The 6047-nt window shown below is 44.7% G+C and overlaps 1 non-coding gene across 1 annotated transcript; it reads left to right on the forward strand.

Moving 5' to 3' along the window:
* The first annotated feature begins 5683 nt into the window (after window positions 1-5683).
* LOC130023864 (U6 spliceosomal RNA) lies at window positions 5684-5789 on the forward strand. Its single transcript, XR_008792526.1, has one exon. It is a non-coding gene; the product is annotated as a U6 spliceosomal RNA (small nuclear RNA).
* The last annotated feature ends 258 nt before the right edge of the window (window positions 5790-6047 follow it).

Here is a 6047-nt window from a genome sequence, read left to right on the forward strand (position 1 = left end):
CAACATCATCAGGTAGATGTAGATCTCCCTCCGGAATCTGGCACACACTTCCTGACCTTAGGGAAATCCGTTCCCGGGTGATCATTCACCTTTGGCTCAGCTGCCCCCTTTCTCTAACTCACTTTGGGGTAGTGGACTGTGGCCAGGGACTGGGTCCCCCATCAACGCACACCACTCCCTGGGTGTCCTGTGAACCATGTTAACCCTGAAATGTCTATCCCCATGCTAGTCATTCCCCCAGGCTCTGCCCCCAGGCCTGGTCACTCCCCATAGCTCTGCCCCCAAGCCTGGTCACTCCCCATGGCTCTGACCCTGGACCTGGTCAGTACTACTCTGACAGTACTGAGACAGATAAGAACAACCTGAAGGAACCACAACTGCGGGGGGCGGGCATGGAGAGAGAAGGAGGGAGAGACAGGGGGAGGGAGGGAGAAAAAGAGGGAGGGAGAGGGAATGGGAAAGAGTGAGGGGAGAGTATTTAGAGAAGGTAAGCTGAAAGAATAATTCTTGACGATGCTGATGTGGAATAAAATTAGTTTTGATTTCATTTTTGGTCGTTGCTTCCCATGAGCTTGCTATATTTTTGAAAATCTTTTAACCTTTAAAACCTATTATAAATTAGCTGCTTCTACAACAATATTGACCAGCTTTGTTGACTTCTCTAAATTTTGCTTGCGATTTATTAAAATTCAAGTGAAAGTATTCAAACAAGTGAAGCACAACTTCAGTTTTGGATACTTTGAGGAAATTACATTCATTTATTTACTTTTAATTTTGTTTTTCTTGGTAGTGGGGACACACCTGATGGTGCTCGGGGCTGACTCCTGTCTCTATGCTCAGGGATAGCTCCCTGTGGGGGTTGGGTGTCTGACACTGGGGATTGAAGGCGGCCAACGGTGTGCAAGTTAAGTGCTTTACTCCTGTACTATCTCTCCGGTCCATGTAGTTCTTATCTAAGATGTCCTTTATGTGCAATCTCTAAATTTTATTGGGTGTTTTTACAATTTATATTAAATGTGGTTATTGATATGAATGAGTTAACTACTATACATTTTCCTCATATTATTTTGGTGTTGTATATCTCATTTCCTACTTTTTTTTGTAGATTTAGCCTACTAACTTAATTTTCTTCATAATTGGCTTACTAGCTATAATTGTCTCCTCTCTTCATTTTATTGTGCTTTTAATAGTGTCTGCTTTGGGACTTATAAGATGCCTCTTTAACCAATTAACCATACCAGCTTTTCACACATTTTAACAGTCTTTACCAATTCTGACTTACTGTAAGAACCTTATTAAAGCATCTCCCCACGTCCATCCTTTATGCAATTACTGTCATCAGCCTTTCTACCGTTTCTACAGAAATTTCACACACCCCAGTACATGCAGCTCATTTCTGCACTAAATCACTGGTGATATTTTAGAGATTTCAGGACCAGGAAGAACTGTATCTTTTATCCAGCCACATCTGCAGATTTGAGTTGTTCTGTTTATTTATAACTTCCCACCTCTGAAGCTTTCTCTCTACCTGTAGAATCTCCTTTAATGTTCGGAGAGGGTATGGCTGGTGATGAATTCCTTCAGCATTTTTAGTCTAAAAAGTATTGATTTTAGAATATATTTTCACCAGGAGGAGGATTTTTAGTTGACAGTTACTCTCTGTTCCATTGTTTTCTAGCTGTGAGTCCCTCATGAAAACGTTAATCATTCACCCGTGGTTTTGTCCAAAGCTAAGATGTATTTCTTGCTGCTCCAGCTTCTTTTTAAACCTTCATTTTTATTACTGGTCTTTGGTAATTTTATTTGGCTATGTCTTATACAGTTGTTTATGATTTTATAGTTGGGGTGTGTAAATTCTTGTAGCTGTTAAACCTTATTTATCAAGTAGTTTATTAAATTATCAAGCTTATTTAACAAATAAAGCAAGCCATCTCTCATTATGTCTTCATTATTTACTGTTCAGGGTGCATTCTTTCTCTTCTCTTGGTTTCATGTATTTTTACTGCTTGGTATTTTGCCATTGTTCAACGATGCTTTTAACTATCATTTTCTCTCTGTTTCATTTTTGAGAGATTTACGGATATTTCTTATTCAAGTTCACTAATATAGTATTTTGGATTTCAAATCTACTCTTAGTCACACCCAGGGCATATTAATTTTAGTGGTTAAATGTCCACCTTCAGAAGTGTTACTTACATTTTAAAAAAACATGTTAGGGTTAGGGTTCTCCTTTCCTTGGAAATGCTTCTCCTGCAACTCTAGCACGTCTATAGTAGCTGCGTCTCCTCTTTGCTCTGTGGCTGTCCTCATCACACATCTTACCTTTCTGTTCCTGCGTATGCCTCACTTAATCACGTAAATCACTTAACTTCCCGTTAGTCGTCGATTTGCTCGAGTGGGCGCCAGTAACGTCTCCATTTGTCCCTGTCGCGTGCTAGTGTAGCCCAATGGCATCTGTTCGCTCCGGGAACATGAAGGGCCTCAAACCGATCGTTCATGATCTTGACGAAGAAGTCTGACCATCTGGTAGGTGGGCGGCCACGCGGTCTTTTGACATCCCGTGGAATCCAGTCAGTAACAGCTCTGGTCCAACGGTCATCTTTAAATCTCATTATGTGACCAGCCCATCTGATTTTCGACACCTTGGCAAATGAGACAGCGTCCCTGATCCTTGATCATCGATGGATGTCAGAACTCCAGATTCTTTCTCTCATTTGAGTGAAACGTGATATTCCAAGCATAGCTCTTTCTATTCTTCTTTGGGAGACCTGAATAGCGTTCTCATCTTGTTTGCGTAGGGCCCAGGTCTCTGAGGCATATGTTAATGCAGGAAGAACAGTGGATTCAAAGAGATGTGCCCGGAGCCGGAGGTTCTTCGTCCTCTTAGCTATTTCTTCGACGTTCTTGAAGGCGTTCCAAGCCGCTCTCTTCCTCCTGCGCAGCTCTGGTGCCAGGTCATTTGTCATGTTGACCTCTCGACCTAGGTACACATAGCTGTTGCATTCGGAGATGGTCATTCCATTGAGAGCGAATGGGGCGTCAGGAACAAGGCTGTTTCTCATAAACATTGTCTTCGTAAGATTCAGCTGTAGTCCTACCTTTCCACACTCACGGTCAAAGTCGGCCAGCATTTGTGCCTCTTGGCTGATGTTTGGTGTTATTAAAACAATGTCATCAGCAAAGCGGAGGTGGTGTAGTTGCCAACCATCTATCTTCACTCCCATTCCTTCCCATTCCAGTCGTCGCATGATGTTCTCGAGGGTGGCACTGAAGAGTTTCGGTGAAATGGTATCACCCTGCTGCACCCCTCTCTTGACATCAACGATCACTTCTTTGTAGAATGGTGAGATCCTGGTAGTGAATCCGCAATACAGGTCACGGAGGATCCTGATGTATTGGGCTTGAATGCCCTGATTGGCTAGGGCTTCAATGACCGCTTCGGTCTCAACAGAATCAAAGGCCTTCTTTAAATCAATGAATGTTAAACAGAGCGGCATCTTGAACTCCCGAGAAACCTCAATGAGCTTGGTTATTGTGTGGATATGATTGATGGTGCTGAATCCTTTGCGGAACCCGGCTTGCTCGCATGGTTGTCCTTCATCTAGTGTTCTGCCAATCCTATTTAGGATGACTCGAGTGAACAACTTGTAGATGACAGACAATAGGCAGATCGGGCGATAGTTGCCAATGTCATGGATGTCTCCCTTCTTGAACAGTAGTACGGTCCTGCTGGTTTTCCATTGGGACGGAAACTTGCATTCAGATAGGTAGCGAGCGAAGAGCCGAGCCAGTGTATTGATGAGTACTGACGGCAGGTTCTTCAGGTGTTCAGGTCTGACCTTGTCTGGGCCGGGTGCTGTTTGTTTCTTTACCGACTAAATGGCGTGTCGGATTTCGGAAGGGAGAACGTTGGGAACGACATATCCATCCTGTGGAATTTGGTATGTCGGCAAGTGGACATGGCTATCGAAGAGATTTGAGTAGAAGTCATGGATAATCTTCTCCATTGCCGTTCTGGAGGATGTGATGGATCCATCAGGACGTCGGAGGGCAGTCATCTTGGTCTTAGAGTTGGCGAAGGACAGGCGGGCGTTACGAATACTTTTCCCGGCTTCTGCCGCATCTACCAGTACTTCTGCTCTTCTCTCTTTGAGGTCTTCCTTGATCGCATCTCTGCACTGCTTTGTGAGCTCGGACGTTAGCTTGCGGTTGCCTGAGGCATGCGCCAAACCACGCTGGCAAATTAGTTCAAGAGTTTTCAAAGATAGGCGATTTTTTGTGGCTATCTCTCTCTTGGCATTCCTCGCACATTCATGGAGGTGCTGAACCAGTCGATCGTATTCCTCGTCAATGTTGTCAACAATGGCATCTTCCCATGTTGCCGCAATAGTACCAAAGAGTTCCCAGTTGGTGGTCATTCTGGGAGTTCTCTTTTTGAACTTTGCAGCCCTTTCTCCCCGCTCTGTGAAGTAGAATTTTGCACGAAGGAGACGGTGGTCCGATCCCGTTCGAAATTTTGGGACAACAGCGACATCAGTCATGCAAAACCGTCGATTGAATATGATGTGGTCTATTTCGTTGTGGAATCGTCCACCGGGAGACTCCCATGTCCATCGTTTAGATTCTGCCTTCTGGAACTGTGAGTTACCATGAATGGTCTTGGTCGACATGATGAACTCAGACAGTCTCTCACCCTGTTCGTTTCATTCTAGGCCATGGGTCCCGATGTGAAGTTCTTCAGCTGATCTTCTCGGTCCTATCTTGGCATTAAAATCACCCACAATGATCTTGTAGAAGGTGTGGTCTTCTTTATAGAACTTCTCTAGCTCCATGTAGAACTTCTCAATTTCTCTTTCATCATAATGAGATGTTGGTGCGTAGACGAGGAAGATAGAAACTGCAGGCAGTGAGCCACATCTATTCAAATGTAAACGTACGATTTGAGTTGTTCAGCATTCGAACGAATCAATGCTCATGGCCAAGTTTGTGTTGACAAGGACACCGACGCCTCTGACACCTCTTTTATCGCATGTTCCTAGGAACAATTCTTCTCCAGTGTCGAAAACAGCATGGTGAGATTCGTGCCTTCTTGTCTCGGTCAGACCAATGATGTCGTACTTGATCATTCGCGCTTGTACCATCAGGTCCTCGATGGATGCATCTGATGCTAGCGTACGTGCATTGAAAGTACAGACGATCATTTTTGTCTTCCTTCGTTGTGGCAGCCTAGGTCGGCCTTGAGATTTTGTCGGCCTCTCCTTTCTCATCCTTCTCAGTGCTGCCATGTCGGTGAAGCCTTCAGGGTCAGGTGAATGAGACCAGTTGTAGTTACTGGTATGCCTCATACTGGTTTATTAGGAGACCACGTGGCAGCTGCTGTGGCCGGGTATGCCTCTCTAATACCCCTTCCACACTGTTGGGCTTTGTTCAGGATTTAGATGGACTTACACAGAGCCAGTCTCAAGGCTTGCTTCTGAGCCTTCCCATTGCTTCAGGCACCCTGAGCCCTAGCTGGTTTGCTCACTGCTCTGTTCAGACAACCGCTGCCAAACACTCCTGCCCATCTGTGTGCTTCAGGGGCGGCTCTTGGCTCTGTCTGCCGGGGGAGCCTTCTGCGGATCCTCGTGCATCCCAGGATCTCTCCTGCCTACACCCTTTCCTGGTTTTCCTTAAGGAGAATGAGGTTCTTACTTTGGTAGCACATATACTAAAATTGGAAAGATACAGAGAAGTAATCTTGGCCCCTGCGCAAGGATGACACACAAATTTGTAAAGTATTCCATGTTTTTACACCTAAGGATAGCAGATACATGGGACAGGAAGATTGCTCCATAGATGGAGGCCTGCCTCATGAGCAAAGGGGAGAAGACAGCTGGAATAGAGAAGGGATCACTAAGAAAATGATTGCTTGAGGAATCATTTGGAATGGAAGATGTGTGTGGAAAGTAAGTAAAGGACCAAACATGATAACCTCTCAGTGTCTGTATTGCAAACCACAATTCCCAAAAGTAGAGAGAGAGTATGGGGAATATCATCTGCCATAGAGG

This window comes from Sorex fumeus, unplaced genomic scaffold (genome assembly GCF_029834395.1).
Source record: "Sorex fumeus unplaced genomic scaffold, SorFum_2.1 ptg000024l, whole genome shotgun sequence".
Classification (NCBI taxonomy): Eukaryota; Metazoa; Chordata; class Mammalia; order Eulipotyphla; family Soricidae; genus Sorex; species Sorex fumeus.